Source organism: Ambystoma mexicanum, chromosome 2q (genome assembly GCF_040938575.1).
Source record: "Ambystoma mexicanum isolate Mex_15411 chromosome 2q, UKY_AmexF1_1, whole genome shotgun sequence".
In the NCBI taxonomy this organism is placed as follows: Eukaryota; Metazoa; Chordata; class Amphibia; order Caudata; family Ambystomatidae; genus Ambystoma; species Ambystoma mexicanum.
Genome location: NC_090924.1, coordinates 184,682,965 through 184,704,651, shown reverse-complemented (window position 1 = coordinate 184,704,651; position 21,687 = coordinate 184,682,965).

The window sequence follows — 21,687 nt, the reverse complement described above, 5'->3', positions numbered from 1 at the left end:
AGAGAAAGCAGTGCTGTGCCTAGCAGAGACCAGACCAGAGAGAAAGCAGTGCTGTGCCTAGCAGAGACCAGACCAGAGAGAAAGCAGTGCTGTGCCTAGCCGAGACCAGACCAGGCGCTGTGAGCAGAATCCGGAAAGACCTGACCAGACTGAAGATCGTGACCAAGTCGCTTTCCTGTTCAAAATCTCTTGTGAGTACTTAGCAAAACTCAGAACACATCTCTTAGTTTAAATTCATCTAATTCAATCTATTTAACCTAAGTAGAACTGCCTCCTATCTGTCACCTGTCATTTCTAGTAAAATTTGTCATTTTGAAAAAGTGTGCGTTTAAAATTTACAAAACCAAAAACGACCTTTACTAAATTACTCATATCTCCGCAACCGTTTGGGCTAGAGACTTGCAATAACTTTCATTTGGAAGCTGAGATCCCAGGCTTTCCTAGGACCCCAAAACGGTAGAGATAGTCCTTGCGGTTCCTTTGTAATAGCGCTCGGCGCATCCGCGAATTTTGCCGCGATTTGCAATTTCTTCACATGTAAAAAAACTGCTGCTGTTTGCTTTCCATTTGCCAGAAATTCGTTTAACCTGCTAACTATCCCTGCATCATTGCTAGTGTGAGCCTGGACTAATATTAACTAGATACCACTCATCCTGAACCTCTAAAAGGGAATTAAGAGCGTTTCCAGCATATTTCTCATTCATTGCTAGCACCTATCAAAGCATTTGCCTGTGTTTTCAAACTTCTGTTTAAGCTTGCTGGATTGAACTGAATTACAGTTGATTGCATTTCTGAGAACTGTGTGTTTTCCTTCCATTTCCTTGCCTTGCATCAAGGGGGGGAGGGGAGTAGCCAGAGAAAAGTGATTACATTGTTTGGTTGAAATCATATTGCGTATTTTCTGTACTGCATTCATTGAATATTGCATCCACCTGAGCCTACATAAAGCATCCTCTACCACATTATACTTTTGTTCCTATTTACCAGTGTGCTACCTTATCCATTTCAGGTCAACTCATTAGTGATTAAAGAAGTGTGCTAGTGCCAGATTCTCCGTTGTTAATATTTACTATATCAGATTAAGTGTGATATTCAATTATTAATTTATTAAAAAGTGTGATATATATTTTAATTTATCAAATAAACCTTTTAAACTTGCAAAACAGAATTACTTCTTGGCTCAGTGGGGTCAGGGGGATTCCAAGAGAGGGGTGTTATATAGGGGTAGTCATCCAGAACGCATGAACTGGACCTAAAGATATATCAATAAGGGTTTTCATTCAGTATTCTAGACTAGGCGTTAACTTGGCTGTAGTGTTGAATTGAATCCTCTTACAAAGTGGGGGCTCGAGCCGAGACGTTGGGTTAGATTTACCAGTTGTGCAGCTTAATACAGTGTGCTAACTGACGGGATACATACACCCGGTCGGATCACCACGCTGCATTACGCTGTGAAGCATTCCTCAAAAGGGACACTCCAAGAAAAGTTCTGTTCTGCAAAAATAAAATACTAACTTCTGTAAGTCAGGACAGAGACCAATCTCTAGAATGACGACCTTAGTAGACATGAAAATAGCCAGAGAGCACCTCTTGCATAAGCTATTTGTGAGAGGTGAATGGACCGAACAGGGCCAGGATGTGTGGTTGCAGGCCATCACACAACAGGTCACTGAAACAGGGTCAGATATATATAGAGATCAGGGTCCCTTACATGTGGCCCTGAGTGAACTATATATGGCTCCTAAAGCCAAAGAGGAACACAATAAGATCGCCAGGATAGCAGCATACCTGTACCTATATATGGGAGACATGCAGGATAGATGTGCTGAAAGCCAAAATCTGGCAAATAGGCAACAGATGGCATTACAGAAGGTCCAATCTGATCTGGACTCTTCTGAGCAGAGGCTGCAGAGGAGCCAGGAGTCAGAAAATGACAGCAGACTGTACATTACTAAAATAAAGGAGGATATGGATGTGCTGCAAAAGGAAAAGTCAGAACAGGATACTAGATTTCTGGCCCTGCAGAAGGAGCACCAAGACAGTTTGGACTCCTTACTGCAGAGCCAGAAAAAGCTGGAGCAACAGATCAATTTCAACAGGGCATGCACAGAGCAGGTAGCCACCCTGCAAATCCAACTAGACAGAGAGAAAGAGGAGAGCAATAAACTGATCCTGAAAGACCTGGATACCCAGGCAGAGTTTGATCAGGAGCGCCAGAAAGCTGGTGCCTTCCAAAGGCAAAGGGACGACCTGGCGGCACAAATGCAGGCTCTTAGTCAGGAAAGAGACGCCTTAGGCCAGGAAGTCTGCCATTTAAAAAGGAAAATGGAAGAAAATCACCTGGCCCACCAGGGACTGGGTGACCTCCAAAAAGAAAACCAGAACTTGCTAGAGCACACCAGGAGGGTGGAGGATGCTCTAGCAAGAAAGGAGCAGGCCAATAGGGACACAGCTCAGGAGGTAACCCTCCTGCAGCAAAGACTGGCCCAGTTCTCCAGGACCAACCAGGAAGCACAGAGGGAAAATGAGGCCCTCTGTCAACACAATGATAGGCTCCAACAGCAGGTAGCGATGCAGGAGAGACTGATAGAGTCGAGTAAGGCCTTAACTGAGGAACTGAAGGCACAAATGCAGGCTCTTGCATTGCAACAGGGAGCAGGGGCGGATAGAGATGAGGTTCGCTGGGAAATGGAAACTCCGGAGCATAACCTCAGGAGCCCTAGTACCAGAGGCCCTCATACCTCTCAGTCCCTGGACTCTGCCACCCCCATGTCCCCTGGCGCACATGAGCACAGGGCCACAGGGATGGCAGATTACTATCCAGCCAGAAGCATGGGGCTCATAGGCCAGTACCATCCAGGAATGGAGGGGTGGGCATCCGGGTATGGGCACCCAAGTACAATACAGTTCAGTGGGGAACCCCAGGAGAGTAGGCCCATTAAGGGCATCCTGAAAACCTCTGCCCAGTTAGGTCAGTGGAGGGGGTACCCATCAAATCCTGACAGCAAGGAGGAATCTGAAGACTCCTCTGAACTGCGCAGGACACAGGAGACCAGGTCCCCACATTCTGCCAGCCATTCCCAGGCTCGCAGAATCCGGGAAAACCTGGAAGAACAGACGGGAACCTCTGGGAGCAGTGCCTCTGAGTCCGACGAAGAATGGACAAGGGTTACCCGAACCAAAAAGGCCAATAAGGCAAAAAGGGCCTTGCTCAAGGACCCCTTAAAGCAGATTAAGGCGATCAGGAGCGTCATCACGCCTTACCATAAGAACGCTAAGTATTCTGTTTGGGAGCACTTAGAGTTGTTTGAACAAATGATGGAGACTTTCCATTTGAAGGACAGCCAAAGCTGCATTCAATATGTAAAGTGGACCTTCTCCCCGGAATACTCCAGTTTCTTTGCGGGGCTGGAGGACCAAAATCATTTAAGATGGTCCACCTATAAGGCGGCCATCCTGAAACATTTTTCTGTTCACAGAAATCCTCAAGAGGCTCGCAAGGCAGCCTACAATTTGCAATGTGGGGAGGATCAGGCCCCACAAGAATTTGTGCAGGAGTTAAAGCGGGCTTTTGCACAGACCACAAGAAGGGTGCGCACGGATAGCCGTGAATTTATAAACACGTTTTTCCATGCCTTGCCCAAATATATCATGACCCAGCTCGTGAGGGATTTTCACGAGAAAAGATCTTTAGACTGGGTCATTGAACAGGCTACCCGCATCTATGAGGTGCAGAAGCCCATAGAAAATAAAAGCAATGCCCAGAAAAACCCCAAAGCCAACAGCACCCCTGCTGCTGCCAAGGTGGCAGAGGTAAAGGTCACCCCCGTTTTGGATTTGGAGATGGGGGGGCCTAAAAACCTACCTGCACCTAATAATGCTAGGCCCAGAAGGTCCTCGGGCCAGTCGCAGACAGGGAGCCAGGGAGGCAGCCCCACAAATGGGGTCCCTCGCTCTCCTGACTATGTAAGTCCTCGCTACAAAGGTAACAGACCCATCCTGGGTTATGTGTGGACTCCTCCAGCCCAAGGGGGGGGATCCAGCCAAGCACCTAACCCAGGGAACTTCCCTCCAAACTTCCCACAGGAGGGCAGAAATTTACCAAACCCTGGGCAGAACTTTTTCCCCAGATATCCACCCGACTTCCAACCCCAAAATCATCCATCCTTCTGTCCTCAATTCCCTGAGCCCAGACCACTGAATCCGGGAGAGGGGAGGCCAAGGGTGGAGGGGTACCAAAATCTTCCCAACCAGGGGTACTACCAGAGGAGGGACAGCTACCCTTCCCGGGATCAGCCCAGGGGAGAAAACAGGGCCCCGTATCAGCCTGAGCGGGTTTCCCAGTTAGAGCGCCAGGTTCAAAACATGGCGCGGGATATGGGTCATATACTGAGGGCACAGCAGAACCCTCAGATCAGCATGCCGGCGCAGAACGCACCCAACTCTGGACCTGGTGCTCCAGAACAATGACGGGGGCAGCACCCCGATAAATCACCGGTTCCCAGGGAGGAGGCACAAAGGGAAGGGGGGTGTAAAGCCTTGGAGGAAGCTTCCTTCCTCACTTGTAAACAGCCCCTGGAAACCCAGGAACCGGAAACAAAATCTCTTGCCCCTGAAAGTCTGCCTCCTAAGGAGCAGAGGGGGGGTAGGAGAAACAAAAGACCCAAACAGACTCAGTTTGAGGAGGAGGTACAGATCTTCCAATTTGAGGGAGAGGGATCCTCAGAGGATCCTGGGAAAAGGATCTTCTCCTTCAGAGAGGGGGGAACTCCTCCCAAAGAAAAATGGGTCCCTAGGGATGCAAATCCAGACTGGGGAGATGTGGAGACTGAGCTACCGCCGCCCACCATCTCATCCCAGAACCAACAGCAAGAAAATCCCCGGGTTCAAACCCATACTGGGGACTGCCTCCAAAAAAGGGGGGGCGGCCCAGAACCGGAGCCAGGGGAACCCACAATGGCTCTGATCTCCAGTTGCCAAATTTTTCTTTCAGATTCCCAAGGCTCTCCACAGAATTCTGCCCAAATCTCTTCGCTAGCGATGTCCAAAACCAGAAAATTAGCCCACCAGTTGTCCAAAAATGTACATTATCTGTGCCCCCTTGAGGAGAAGGAGGGAAGATATTATGCCCCGGTACAAGTACAGGGGCAGGGTACAATCTCAGCGCTGGTGGACACTGGATCTCAAGCTACCCTTCTGTCCAGAAGGGCCTTTGACGAACTGAATGCAGGAAGGGGAGAGAATTACCAAATTCCCCTCACCTCTCTTCCTGGACAACTGCAGAACTTTGACGGGAAGGAAATTCCCGTCGAGGGGACGGCAGACTTGGACATTAAGATCGGGCGACATAAGTTGAAACACCCGGTCATAGTTGTGACCCCGGAGGGCACCCCTTGTTTACTAGGGAATGACCTCCTGAGAAGGTTGTCACCCCTAATAGATTGTGTAAACAAGGTCCTCTGGACCCAGACTAGCCGACCAATAAAATTAAAACAGAGTGTCAACCATGTTAGTTTAAACGGCACCTGCCACATGGTTGAACAAAAATCTGACCAAGTAGAATTTCACTTCCAGAATAGCCAAATTCCAGACGTGACAGTCATAGCAGTAGGACAACAGACTGGTGATGGGGGGTCCTCTCTATTTCTGAAAATCAACCTTCCTTCCAGTCTAAAGTGGTATTCCACGCTGGAAGGAAACACTTTGAAATTCTATACCAATCCACAATCTGAAACTCCCACTCCTATAGTCCAGAAAGATGTGAAATCAGCTCAAAGCCTGGCTGATATTCAGCAAATTGGAGAGCAGTTGTTCATCCCTGTTCAGTTAAATGATGGGAAGGACTCTGTTCTCGCTCGAGTGTGTGTGAACAACGGTAAGAGCTTCATCAGCGAAGCCATGTTTCGCCAACTTCCAAAAGATCCAGCCATTCCCACCTTCAAACTGATAGACAAGTGGGAAATGGACCTGGAAGCACCCAATTCAAAACATCTCCTGCCAAGCAGGTGTATGCTCAAAATCTCCATTGGCAACAAGAGCATAGTCCACAATTGTTGGGTCGTGCGAGACGTCCCTGCCGCCTTTTACTTAGGCAGTGACATTCTCAATCGCTTTGCCATTAGTTTGGACCTAATAAACTTCAAAGCTTGGTCCCGATTAGCGGATAATCCCATGGGCTTTGATGATCCAGAAAAAGCATTTAGGTCAGCTCAACTGCTACCTTATGCAGTTGAAATTCAGGTTAAAGAGGAAGTCACCATCCCAGAAAGGATCCGACAATTCTCCCTGGAAGTGAAAGTTAAAAGGGGACAAGAGTTGAAAAACCCTGATGCTTACATACATCTAAATGCTTCTCTCCAACAGCAAGGGTTGGGGGTAAACCCGACTCCATTAGTCAACATAGAACATGACCCCATTCTAATAGAGGTGGATAACAGCGACTTAAAGAGTATTACTCTAGCCGCAGGCACCATTATTGGAATGGCGGTTGATGACCGACATTTCTCCATTGATCTTGTAAATGAACTGTTAGGACCCATCCCCAAGGACTGTTTTGACAGTGACAGTGATGACAACGCAACACCAGACAGGATTTTTACCCGGCATGGGGGGAACTTCCTGGTGTACACTTCCTGCCCCTATGGTAAGGAAGATGTGACCTGTGACTTCAGGAGGGATGAGGTGATTTTCCAGGTCCATGAGGGCTGCCTTTCCCACCTGAAGCCTCCGGTCCAAATCAGCACTCTGACCAGGGACTTCTCCACCCAGCTGGAGGAGGCCGCGGAGATAGCCAAACCAGAAGTCTTTCCAGGCTTCAGGCAGATGGTGGAAGAGAGAGTCAACCTAGCTGATGCCTGTGTGACTCTGGAACAAAAGCAAAAGTTGAAACAAGTTTTCTTGGATTTCCAAGATCTCTTTGCGGTAGACTCATATGACGATGGTCGCACCGACATCCACACCACAACAATCCCCACGGACCCTGGCATGACTCCAGTGTTTGTGAAGCAATATCGCTTGCCTCTCGCATCAATGGAGTCCCTTACTGAAATAATTAAGAACCTTGAGTCCCGGGGAATAATCCGTCCAGTCCACAGCACCTTCAATAATCCGGTGCTGGGAATATTGAAGCCAAACGGCCAGTGGAGACTCTGCGCTGACCTCAGGGAGCTCAACAAACGGGTCCACACTTCCCGATGGCCTCTTCCCTACATTGACCAAGGGCTGGCCCAGATTCAGGGGTCACAGGTATTCACTGCAATAGACCTGACCAATGGATACTGGACCGTGCCTGTCAGTAGGGAGGACCAATACAAGCTGGCTTTTACCTTTGGGGGCCAGCAGTACACATGGACCCGGACTCCCTTCGGATACCTTAACTCCGGTAATGAGTTCAATATTTTCCTACATAAGGCCATGCCCGACCTGGGTACGAGGGGTAACCTGGCTTATGTAGATGATGTCCTCATCAAAAGTTCATCTGTGGAGGAACACATAGCAGAGATCCGTTATGTTCTGACACAGTTGAGGGCCGCCGGAGCAAAACTTTCCTTTCAGAAAGCACAGTGGTGTAGAACCCGTGTTAATTTCTTGGGGCATGAGAAAGTTCATTGAGGGCTACGCAGAGATCACCAGACCCCTGATTCATCTCCTGAAGGGGGGGGTCAAGTGGGAATGGGGTCCAGAACAAGCCGAGGCAGTAAAACAACTCAAAAGAAGCCTCTCACAAGCGCCTTGCCTAGCTTACCCTGTCAGAAACAAGGAGTTCTTCCTGGAGACGGGGTTCTCTAATACGTGCTTGACGGCAGTATTATATCAAAAGCATGACAAGGTCAATAAAGTAATCTCCTATGCGAGCAAAACTTTATCCTCTGTGGAGGAAAAATTCAACGATTGTGAGAAGGCACTCCTGGCAACGGTGTGGGCATTGAAGAATTACCACCCGTTTATCCAGGGGGAACACATCATAGTGGAGACTCCACACCAGCCTCTGCAATATCTCCAAAGTGACAGAATCCGGGCCGGAAATGTGAGTAATTCCCGAATTACTTCCTGGATTCTGTCAATGCAAGGCTTTCCTGTGGAGGTCAGATATGGCCAAAACAAGAAGAGTCCCCTCGCGCAAGGTCTGGCTGACTTGCATGATTGTGCCAGAGAAAACTGTCTCGAGGACGAAAGTCTAAAAATAAAGGACAACATGGAGGCATACCTTAATTCCCCCCACAAAGTCTTTGAAGAAGACAAGTGTGAGGGAATGCCCACTGTGTATGTGGACGGATGCTCTTACCATGTCGACAACAACGGGGAGAAAGAACTGGTGGCCGGCGTAGGGAATGCATGGGTGAATGAGTCCCCAGAACCCTCCGCTGGATACAAAATTGGTCCCCGAAGTAGTCAGGTGGCAGAATTGATGGCTGTGCATCAGGCCATCCTCACTGCTGTCCAGCATCAACTCCACGAACTGGTCATAATCACAGATTCGGATTATGTACGGAACGGGTTCGTGGAGCACCTGGTTAATTGGAAGACCAGAGGCATGGTATGTGCTAACAACAAACCCTTGAAACATGGGAAGTTGATCCAAAACATTGATGATCTGGTCACCTCGAATGGGATGACCATCTATTGGAAGAAGATCAAGGGTCATTCCAAAGTAGAGGGACCAGACAAAACTGGAAATGACTTAGCTGATCAGCTGGCCAAAACCGGGGCCATCCAAGGGGATCTAATTGAGATTGAGTCCCTGTTGGGGGAAATCCAGGTCACTGCCATCACTAGGTCCCAGACAAATGCTCACAACGACCTCTCAATTGCACAATGGAGAAAGGAGACCCCTGATGCTGATTTGATTACTGCTCAGAAGGGGGATCCAATAATTGGTAAATTTTACCAGCACCTTGAGGACCCTGAGAACTTTCCCCTGACGGATACCGATTACATTGGGAAAGAGGACCTAAGAGTGTTGATGAAATGTCCCAAAATGTTCCGGATCCAAGACGGTTTGTTGGTAAGGAAATCCAAAGCTGGCCACGATCAGTGGGTGGTTCCTACCTCATTCCGAAGCCTGATGTTAAGTCACGCCCATGATGCGGCCACTGCCGGTCATAGGGGGTTTCACACAACATTGGAAATCTTAAGAGAGGTTGCATACTGGCCACACATGGGGCAGGACCTCGACCAGTACCTGAAGGGTTGCCTTGTGTGTGCACAATTTCAGCCATCATCCCTCACACACCGGGCGCCTTTACAAAAGAGGGGAATGACACTGCCATGGTCAGATTTACAAATCGACTTTGTAGGCCCTGTGATTCGCTCGGCTAGGGGGAATAAGTACATGTTGACCGTCACATGCTTGTTTACCAAGTGGGTGGAATGTCTCCCAGCCCCAAATTGCAAGGCAGAAACTGCAGCTGCCTTGATGATTAACCACATCTTTTCCCGTTTTGGTCTACCTCAAAGGATTGAGTCAGACAGAGGTAGCCACTTCACCAGTGAAGTAATGACAAAGATGTGGGAGATACTGGGGGTCAAGAGAAAGCTGCATATTGCTTATAGACCAGCTTCTTCTGGGGCAGTAGAGAGATATAACCGGACAATTGTGAGCATATTAAAGAAGTTTGTGGCAGATTCTGGGCCAAGTTGGGATATCCGATTACCTCTGGTCCTAATGGCCATCAGATCTACCCCTTCATCTGCAACCAAAATGTCACCATTTGAGTTGATGACTGGGCGCAAGATGGTGCTTCCGCAGCATTTGCTCTACAGGACCCAAGAGCAGACACTGATAAATGCCTCCACTACTCATGAGTATGTAGAGAATTTAAGGAAACACCTCCAACATGCTTTTGCTTATGCTCAGCGGAATCTAGAAAGATCAACTGATAGCATGAAGACCCATTATGACCTGAAAACTTCCAGGAAGGAATATCAGGTGGGAGACCGGGTCTATCTATACAACTTCCAAAGGAACCAGGCCAAGCAGCGCAAATTTTTGCCTACATGGAAGGGACCCTTTGAGATCGTCGATAAGATCTCCCCTGTGGCCTACAAGATCCGCATCCCCAAAGGTGGTTCGGCAGAGGGGGAAGACAAGTGGGTCCACATAAACCAGTTGAAATGTTGCCATCCCAGGCACACTCTGCAACAACTGAAGGAATCCTCTGGAATCCTAGCAGGCACTGTCTCAGACTAATTCAGTTCCAATCATAAAACATACCACATCTAGTCTCTAAAATATTGTGATTTGCATGAAACTGTCTCTTAGTTATACTGTTTTTTTTTCAAAATAAGAATGTAATATTTCGTTACGATGAAATGCATATGCTGCCCCACTATCTCAACAGTGGTGGAAAAAAAAATCGTCTATGAGTAGATATTGCCGCTCTTCCTTTATCATCCTAGGAGAGATGAAACCATGAAGGATGACCAAGAAGGACGATCCGGAGACCAGGAGCAAAGACACAACGGGCCCGGGGTACCGCCCAATCTTCCCATCAGGACCGGCGAGGAGAACTGATCGATCTGACCGGATGGAGAAGAAGATGCTGAACTGTGCCATCTACAGAAGAGGAAGAAGATTATGCGGACAGACCGGTGCGTGGGTCAAAACCCTTGGGCACGCGACTCCCCATCGACCCAAACTCAAAGTGCAGTCACGTGGGGGGGCTTGTAGGGTGTCCTGACCCACGTTTAAGCTACCCTGCTACAACATTTGGTGCTGTGGGCTTAGGAAATTCAAGATGGCGGAAAACCCACATGTGCGCCGAAATCCAGGAAAGCTGCGCAGTTGTGCGCACACCAAAATGGTTACCTAACTTGCCACCCACCAGGGTAAAGAAAGGTCTTTGTTAACAAAATCCACTTTTACTGATGTCAAAAAGTTGCTGAAATCGTGACTCATTGGACCACTTTAAAGATTCAACCCTTTTTGTGGGGTTCCACATAACCATCTTACTGTAAGGAGCCCCATCAAAACAATGTTAAGCAAGGATTTACTACCATGTAAGAACCATTCCTGTTTAGAATGCATTAATCCAAGAAAATCCCAAAAATGGGTGCAGTACCAGTACTCACCACTATCCAAAAGCCGGCGTTTTAAAACCCACTGTGTGTTTTTCTGAAGGCAAGCAAAATGCCTATTTCAAACCTTGCAACATGTGCAAAATATTCACTGAACACCAGCAGACATTTGGCAGAATGGAGTATTGTGTGCCTACAAAATCTGGGAAATGAAGAGCCCAAAAACAATGCTTATAACAAAAATGCTATGGAGTCAGCAGCTTAAGCCTAACTGCAACTGGATTTAAAACCACCAAAATCGAAAATGTTAAATTAAATGAGTGACCTATGTTTGGTGTCACATGCCTTTGTAACTGTTGAAATGTCATAGTTTTGCACTTAGAATCAGCATTCTAGCTGCATGTGTAAAATTACAAGTTATTTTAAAAGCAACAAAAAGTTAGCTGAAGGTCTGGCTTAAGGAACTTGATTTTGCCTAGCAACGGATCCCATCAGGAGTGAAACTTGAGTCACAACTATGTTCCCAGGCCAATGTTCCTTTTGCTGCCCACACTAAGGATATGCCATCTATCTGATAATTGAATTTCCTGTGCTCTGCCAGAGAGTGAACAAAGCCCTCTCCACTCAGGCAAAGGTTTTTATTACAGACGTCGTAAAAAGTGGCTTCCTCCTGGAGAAGCTGGGAGGGGCACTGCCTGTGAGAAGCAAGCTGGCTTGGCAGAAACTGGAAAGACTGGTTTCTGTACCATGTGACCTGAAAAGACACACCCCTGCAGCAAGGATATGGTTTTATAAAAAGGGGGATAATTCATAGTGCGGACATGTGAAAATTTTATAAATGATACCATAATTCTTGTGATTTTTCTGCCCACAGTTTAAGACGTGGTAGGAACCGGTGGTATGTTCAGGGGGGTTTTAGCGGAAAAGTGGATATTACTCTAAATGTGTGCATGTTAAAAATCTGAAACTTCATCAGTTAATGTCCCTACCCCCTGCACACATGTATGTAAAGTTGGGTCCATGTCGGAAATTGAAAAAGCAGTTAAAAAGTCAATTATGTACACTCTTTGAATGCAAGCTCCGAGAATGAGCAGATTTGGACATAGACATGGCTAAATTCAGCCACACCATGTATATGTAATTTCAAACAACTGTGTAACTCTGAAGTATGGATTTTGATCATATATATATTTGGGTGCACAGATGATAAGGGAGGTTGTTTCAAGAGATCATAAAATGACATCAATCTGACTCACAGTTCAGTTTGCCAATCAAGCGGAGGAATGGAAGCCTGACCAATGACGAATGAGAGGGGCAAGTCTAGTGATGCAACACACACACCCATTCTCAAGAAACAGATAAAAGCAGAGAGTCAGGACACATAGAGACATTCAATTTCATCTGCCGCTGGAAGCCCTGCCGGAAAAATCCATACTTACCTCCATCAAACTCCAGAAAGCCAAACTAGAGACTTCAATCTACCCAGAGCAGAGACCAGACCAGAGAGAAAGCAGTGCTGTGCCTAGCAGAGACCAGACCAGAGAGAAAGCAGTGCTGTGCCTAGCAGAGACCAGACCAGAGAGAAAGCAGTGCTGTGCCTAGCCGAGACCAGACCAGGCGCTGTGAGCAGAATCCGGAAAGACCTGACCAGACCTGACCAGACTGAAGATCGTGACCAAGTCGCTTTCCTGTTCAAAATCTCTTGTGAGTACTTAGCAAAACTCAGAACACATCTCTTAGTTTAAATTCATCTAATTCAATCTATTTAACCTAAGTAGAACTGCCTCCTATCTGTCACCTGTCATTTCTAGTAAAATTTGTCATTTTGAAAAAGTGTGCGTTTAAAATTTACAAAACCAAAAACGACCTTTACTAAATTACTCATATCTCCGCAACCGTTTGGGCTAGAGACTTGCAATAACTTTCATTTGGAAGCTGAGATCCCAGGCTTTCCTAGGACCCCAAAACGGTAGAGATAGTCCTTGCGGTTCCTTTGTAATAGCGCTCGGCGCATCCGCGAATTTTGCCGCGATTTGCAATTTCTTCACATGTAAAAAGACTGCTGCTGTTTGCTTTCCATTTGCCAGAAATTCGTTTAACCTGCTAACTATCCCTGCATCATTGCTAGTGTGAGCCTGGACTAATATTAACTAGATACCACTCATCCTGAACCTCTAAAAGGGAATTAAGAGCGTTTCCAGCATATTTCTCATTCATTGCTAGCACCTATCAAAGCATTTGCCTGTGTTTTCAAACTTCTGTTTAAGCTTGCTGGATTGAACTGAATTACAGTTGATTGCATTTCTGAGAACTGTGTGTTTTCCTTCCATTTCCTTGCCTTGCATCAAGGGGGGGAGGGGAGTAGCCAGAGAAAAGTGATTACATTGTTTGGTTGAAATCATATTGCGTATTTTCTGTACTGCATTCATTGAATATTGCATCCACCTGAGCCTACATAAAGCATCCTCTACCACATTATACTTTTGTTCCTATTTACCAGTGTGCTACCTTATCCATTTCAGGTCAACTCATTAGTGATTAAAGAAGTGTGCTAGTGCCAGATTCTCCGTTGTTAATATTTACTATATCAGATTAAGTGTGATATTCAATTATTAATTTATTAAAAAGTGTGATATATATTTTAATTTATCAAATAAACCTTTTAAACTTGCAAAACAGAATTACTTCTTGGCTCAGTGGGGTCAGGGGGATTCCAAGAGAGGGGTGTTATATAGGGGTAGTCATCCAGAACGCATGAACTGGACCTAAAGATATATCAATAAGGGTTTTCATTCAGTATTCTAGACTAGGCGTTAACTTGGCTGTAGTGTTGAATTGAATCCTCTTACAGGAACTGCATTTAGAGCTCTATAGTCCACACAGAATCTGAACTCCTTGGATCCCGCCTTTGGTAATAGAACAACTGGACTAGACCATGGACTGGTAGAGGGCTCTATAAACCCGAGATCAAGCATCTTGTTGACCTCTCCTTTGATGTGGGATCTCACATGTTCTGACATTCTGTAACCTCTGCTTTTCACAGGTAGACAGTCACGGGTGAGAATATCATGCTGGCCCCAAGGGGTTAGTCCTGGTGAAAGTGAAAACAGGGAGGCAAACTGGTTTAACAGAACTTTGCACTCCTGTTGTTCAGATGTCAGTTGAGAAGAGAGATTGACTCCTTCTATTTCTCATCCAAAGGTTGGCCTCAGAGGAGGTCAGATAGAGGCTCACTCTCCTTCTCCTCTTGAGCTGAAGCTAGAAGCAAAGCACCTACTTCTGGTCTCGAGACATATGCCTTGAAACGGTTGATGTGAAAGACTCTGGCCCTCTGCCTTGTTGGCACCTTAACTAATACAAGCTGGTCTTCTAGTCATGCCAATGTTTGACCAGAGCATGACCTGCTTTTAAGTTATCACTAGCTTCTGCTATCATGTGTGACATTCTCCTCCGGAGACCTATCACATAGTCAGTCACTCTGACTGGCTTGGGGGAAGGAGCATTCTCCAACCCCTCCTTAATCATGGCCAATGGACCTCTGATTGGATGGCCATAGAGAATTTCAAAGGGACTGTAACCAACTCCTTCCTGAGGGACTTCTCTATAAGAAAAATGAAGGCATGACAGTAGAAGGTCACTCTTTCATTTAAAGGGTTCCTCTATAGCACCTATCATGCTCTTCATAGTACGATTAAACCTCTCTACCAGTCCATTTGTCTGCGGATGGTAGGCTGTAGAGAACTTGTAAGTGACACCACAGTTTGTCCACATGGCTTGCATGCAGTGGGACATAAAATTGGATCCTCTGTCGGATATCACTTCCTTAGGAAAGCCTACTCTGGTAAAAATACCAAGCAGAGCCTTAGCCACAGCCTGAGCCATAACAGTCCTCGTAGGTATTGATTCTGGGTATCTTGTAGCATGGTCTACTACAACCAGGATAAACCTGTTCCTGTTGAAGATGTGGGAGGGTCAAGGGGACCAACAATGTCAATGCCAACTCTCTCAAAAGGAACTCCCACCACTGGAAGAGGCACTAGGGGTACCACATTCTTGGCTCCACTCTTGCCAGAGGTTTGGCAAGTGTGACAGCTCCTACATAATATCATAATCTGTCAACTTCTGCACACATTTTAGGCCAGTAGAAGTATAAGGAGAGCCTTTCCTTGGTCTTTTTGAAACTCAAGTGACCAGCCAAAGGTATCTCATGGGCCAACTGTAGGAACTGGAGTCTGTTGGCAAGTGGCACTACAATTCTTTTTCAGTCCCCAGGGATAGACTCAGTTGGTTCACCGTAGAAGAGGCCATCTTCCCAGCTTAACCTATGCTTTCCAACTTCTTTCCCATCAAGTTGGTTAGCAGCCTGTTGTCGAAGATCATCGAGAGTAGGACACTCTCTTTGTCCTCTGCTGAAGTCTGCCCTGTTGGGTCCACCATCTGCCAGTAAAGACTGCAGCTCAGGGTGGTCAACAGGGTCAAGATCTCCAACCAAAACAGTGTCTTCTTCAAGGTCTGGTTCTTCAGAAACTGGATCAACCACACAGGGTTGTACCTCACACTGTGCCTCACCAGGTGGAGGAGTCACAGGTGTGACCTTGGACAATCTTGGGGATGTCCTTGTTGGTAGCACAGGGGTGCTGTTTGTATTTTTCCTTGAGGTCTTGGGTTTCCCCTTTGCCTTTTTCTTTTCAGAAATAGCAGTGAGCAACTCCTGTGGAGTGGGAGTGATAGTTTCCTCTATCAACTCCTCTGGAAAGCCTCTTAAGGTCATTTCCTGTGTAGGCCTAGTGAGCTCCTGTCTCCTCTTACTGGGAGGCCTGGGGGTACTGGACACAACTCCAAGAGTTTTCAGGTCATTACCCAACAGGACTCTCCCAGGCAATTTCTTCTGCACACTAACAGGTATTTTGACAGTCATGCCATTACACTGGATGAGAGCTGGTAACTGGGGAAGTATTTACACAGGGCCTCCAGTTAACTTGGTGTGGGGTTTGGGTGCCTTAGCAACATCCTCCACCTTGAAAAATTATTCATCCATCACAGTTATGCTGGCTCCAGTGTCTCAGATGGCAGGAGTCTCCTGGACATTCACAAGAACACTATCTTCATAATACTCTTTAGTATTATCTGGGATGGAATTATAGACATCTAAATTCTGTTGTTCGCACAAGCCCAGGGACACTAAAGAAACACTAGCTGAGACTCTCATGGGCTCATCAGCCAGTCGGTGAAAGTTTCCACTTGCCATAGGTACTTCTTCCTCTGGGGAGACGGCTAGGGAGACCGTGTGGACCCATGAAGGTTTACCCTTACATCTGGGATCCCCTTTCACATGGTCAGTTGATCCACAAACATAACATTTCCCAAATGTCTTGATGAATGGGGGTTTGTTCTGACCTCCATCTGGTTTGGGTCCAGATGGTGTATTAGCATGATTTGGTTTCCCTTGTGGTTTACCCTTATCTTGCTGTTTGTGGCCCTCTTTTGGATTGGAGGTATTAGAATTCTCATTGTTATCTTTCGTTGACTGCTTTCCATCATCCTTCTTCTGAGTTGCCCCAGAATCCTTGTGAGTAGCCCTGTTGGCAACCCACAAGTCAGCAGTCTTAGCTAACTTCTTTGGATCTATCTCCTTAGAATCAGGCAAGTGCTGTCTGAGCTCAAGAGAGCAGGCATCATAAATTGACTCCAACATAACAAGATTTCTCATTCCTTCATAAGTGTTTACTCTGTAACCCTTAACCTAACCATTTACGTTTTTCAAACATTCACATATCCAGGTAGCCCAAGGGGTACCATCATGCTTTTTGAGGATCCTAAACCTCTTAAGGTACTGGGAAGAGTTCTTCCCAAATCTAGCAATTAAAGCTAGCTTCACACACTCATAATCCATCCTATCCACCTCCCCAACTCCATCACAACATCAGATGCAACAGTGGGTACCCTAGAGAAGACCCAGGGAAGCAATTGATTCCTTGTAATGTCTTGAATCCCATGGTTATATTCAAACATTGCCAACCAATCTAAAATATCAAGCTTAACCTTATAAATACCCACAATCTCTTTAGGCATACAGGGTCTCCTAGGACTGGAAGACATAGAAGACTCTTGGAGAGAAGCATTCTCAAGAGATAACTTTTTCATTTGTAGTAGATTCAACTCCATTTCTCTGAGCTTAAATTATTGATGCTTTTGTTCAGTTTGAGCATTTAAACATTTAAATTCCAATTGAAGCCTCATATTTTCTAGAGCAATTAATTCAGGACTGAGTGTAGGACCTGGTGGGGTCCCATTGGACAAAGGTTGAGGTGGCTGAGCAGGTAAAGTAGCAGTGAGGCCTATATTGTGGGACACACTTGTTTTACTTGACTCGTCAATAATGTGGTTAGTTGATCCAAGGTAATATCAGCACTCTAAGTGTAACACTGTACTTCATCTTCACCGCTGTACACCAGTGTTAGGCAGAATGATATGCAGTACCCTTTGGGAACACCACACACAATTAAGACTTCAAGTGACAGTACAAATTCACTTTTGGTAAAAGCCTGTAGTACACAGTAAAGTGGTAGCGATGGCTGAACAGCCAGACGTATCTCAAGAGCAAGTGAACAGTATCAGTAGTTACACAAAGGACAGCAATTACTATGATTCAAGCAAACACTGACTCACGGTTTCTGAGTAAAAGAATATACATTTATTTACACATCAGTTGTAAAACATTTCACTAAAGTAAAGCAGTTGAAAAAATCACATTCTTAATACACCACACCACTCCCAATAGATTCTGGACAAGTTAAGCTCAAAATGAAGTGTGAGCAAAATGGCACTCCAATAATTTAAAAGGGAGGGAAAGACAAAGTTAGACAAAACATTGAGCAGCACCAATAGGTAAGTAAACAGGGCAATCTAGAAAAAAGAGCTACAGAAAAGCAATCAGATCAAAAGGGTTTAGGGCCAAAGTCAATAGAACAAAACTCTTTTGCTCAAGATAACACAGTTCAGGGTAGTTCGCGGTTAAGTCTTTGCCAAGAGTTCTGGACGAGTTGGTCAACAGAAAAGTTTGTTTAAAGAATAGAGAAGGACAAGCCCTGGGATTGCGAAAGGTTTCACGCACTTTCACCGTGGCTGGACGAAACGAACAACCAGATTTGAACAGTACCTGAAAATGGAGAAGCAGCTGTAGCTGAGTGTCACAACGAAACCTCTGCGATGTCTATGGGTACCTCCGTCCCCAAGCACCAGTGAAGGAGAAAATAATATACTCCCTCACCAGTTATTGAGGCCACAGGTGCAAAGGGTCAGGAACACGGGTACCAGGTGCTGCAAGGGAAAAGCAGGTAAGTGTGAGTATACGGCAGTAACTTGGGAATGACCAATAATCAAGAAAATGGAGTGGGACCTACCTAGCATGGGAGAAGAACCAGGATGGGGAGATAGTCGGGGACGCTGCAGCCAGTCCCCCCTCACTTGGGGCTTGACGTGGTGCTGAGCTGAAGTCCAAAACAACCTTGAGTCAAAGGGGAGTTCCGGAAGCAGTTCCAAAATGTCCAAAGCAAAAGTGTCCAAGATCCGAGGAAGGCAAAACTCAAAAGTTCCAAAAGCCAAGTCCGAAATCCGTAAGAAGCAGGTACAATGATGCAAGCCAGAAAGTCCAAAATCCACAAGGCAAAGTCTGGGCAACCAAATCCAAGGAGCAGGCAAGACAGTCCAAAATCACCAGAAACCAGGGTTCAAAATCCGGAAGGTCAAGATCCAGGAAAAAACACAACGCCACTCGCAATGCTGAAAACAGCTGAGAAGCGCGAAAGCTCGGCTTCAGTGTACTTTTGAGCCAGTGCTTGGGTCACGTGATCGCTTCCTCACTGGGTCACGTGAGTGGCGTTGCGTATCATGTGACCCTTGCAACCGGGAAGCGGCAACAGGAATAGCTGGGCGGGAAGCTCCTTCAGCATCACGTGGGCGTTGACCACGTGACCAGGAAGCAGGGGTGGTGAAGACCGATCCACCCCAGCGCCACCGCGGCCACAGTTTCCATGACGCCGTGCGCCGCCTCCCCCATACGGGAAGCCCAGCGCCACGGCCTCTGAAGGGACGTGCCCGGCAAGGACCACCGCCGCAGGTAGGGTGTCGCTGGGAGGCGGGCGGTGTTATGCGCTGGGAGGTGGGCGGTGTTGCGCGACTCGTGACAGAACCCCCACCCAAAGGCCCACATCCACGTGCGCAGGACGGATGCTCCCGATGGAATCGTGACACTAAAAGGGGGGCGCGAACATTAGATGCAGGTTCCCATGACCTCTCTTCCGGGCCGAAGCCGGCCCAATCAATCAGGTAGTACAAGACCCCATTACGAAGACGCGATCCCAATATGTCCCTCACCTCATACTCATCTGAGGACCCTTGCACAAGAGGAGCCAGCGGCAGCAGTGGCCTCATGAGGGGCCGACAAGGTTTTAACAAGGAAGTATGAAACACTGGGTGTATGCACCATGAGGAGGGTATGGTCAGACGGAAGGCCACTTGGTTAATGACCTTCGAAATTCGATACGGGCCAACAAAATGGGGAAGGAGCTTACGGCAACCTGGTATCTGTAGATGGTGGGTGGATAACCAGACCTTATCCCCAACCGAGTAGCAAGGGGCCGGGGCACGATGTCTATTGGCCGCACGGCACATGGCGGTCTGGGCATCCTTCAAATGCACCAGGGTCTGAGCATGTATGCCCTTCAGATCCCTAATGCAATCGGCTGCCGCAGGAGTCAATGTAGTGGAGAAGTCAGGAATGGGAAAGACTCTGGGATGTTGTCCATACATGGAGTAAAACGGAGAGAAACCGGTGGCAGAATGAGGTGCGTTGTTATATGCGAATTCTGCAAGGTGCAGAACTTGGAACCAGGTATATTGGTGTTGAAGAGAGAGACAGCGAAGATACTGTTCTAGTGTCTGGTTGCAACGTTCTGTCTGGCCGTCAGTCTCAGGGTGAAATGAAGATGAGAAACGAGCATGTATGCCCAAGAGACGAGTGAGGGAGCGCCAAAACTTAGAGGTGAACTGGGAACCCCTATCGGATATGATCACCGAAGGTAATCCGAAGAGACAGAATACCGACTGAAAAAACCATCTGGCTAATGTCGGTGCTGAAGGAATGCCGGTGCATTGGACGAAGCGTGCCATCTTGGTGAATGCATCCACCACGACCCATATGGTATCATGACCCTGGACCTTTGGCAAATCGGTTATAAAGTCCATGGTTACCGTGTGCCAGGGACGGGGAGGAATGGGCAATGGTTGAAGCAGACCCAACGGGCGTCCTTTAGTATTTTTACATTGAGCACAAATTGGGCAGTTTGAAATATAGTTAGTTACATCTCTGCGCATGGACGGCCACCAACACCATCTCTTTAATAATACGAGGGTTTTTTGTTGCCCCGGACGCCCGTTAACTGGAGCGCCATGAGACCAGTCGAGAGCCTGAATGCGCGTGTCCGTGGTGGGGAGGAACAGTAGGCCTTGCATAAAGGGTAATCCCTCGTGATACACTAAATCCCATTCACTCATGTCATTGGAATGTGTAGAAGCCCAACTGCGGACAGAACTGACCAGGTCGGTTGAAGGAGTGCATAGACAAATAACATGATTTTTACCCAGGAGGTGTTCAGGGAACACAGGAAGAGACTCTCCACCCTGTAAACGTGAAAGAGCATCTGCTTTACCATGACCGGTGCCAGGACGATGTCGTATGACAAAGTCATAGGTGGAGAAGAACAGGTGCCAAGGGACTTGTTGACTGTTTATGCATTTCAGGTTCGCCAGGTCTTGTAGGTTACGGTGGTCAGAATAAACGACGATTTGATTTTTTGCTCCCAACAAGTGGCGTCTCCAAACATGAAATGCGTCCTTAACAGCGAGCAACTCCTTTTCAGTTACAGTATAATGTTGTTCTGCAGCGGTGAACTTGCGGGAATGATAGGTGATGGGGTGCAGCATCCCTGAGGCAGGACAATGTTGCGATAACACCGCCCCTAATGCAAATGATGAGGCATCTGCTTCCACTATAAAAGGTAAATCAGGGTTTGGGTGTTGCAGAATAGGAGCGGAAGTGAAGGCCGCCTTTAATGTCTCGAAAGCCAGATCCTGTGCTTTCGTCCAAGCATATGGTTCTCGGGGACTGGTCAGGCGAGTAAGCGGTGCAGCTATGGAGGAAAACCCTGCAATAAACCTTCTATAGAAATTTGCGAACCCGAGAAATGATTGCAAAGCCTTAATTGTCGTGGGCACTGGCCAGTTCAGAACAACATCAACCTTGGCCGCATTCATGGACAGACCTTTAGGAGTGATGTGAAACCCCAAGAAATCCACCTCTGTAACATGAAAGAGGCATTTTTCAGGCTTGGCAAACAAGGCGTTGGTCCTAAACCTGTGGAGTACCTCTTTAACATGGGTTACGTGTGATGAGAATGAAGAGGAATATATCAGAATATTGTCTAGATAGACTATTACTAATGTATCTAGAATATCATGGAAGATGTCATTCATGACGGTATATTCAAAGAGTCCATGTCGGGTACAGAAGGCGGTCTTCCACTCATCCCCTTGTCTTATTCGAATAAGATTGTAGGCCGCCCTGAGGTCAAGTTTAGTAAAAAAGTATGGCATGAGTAAGATTGTCTAGAA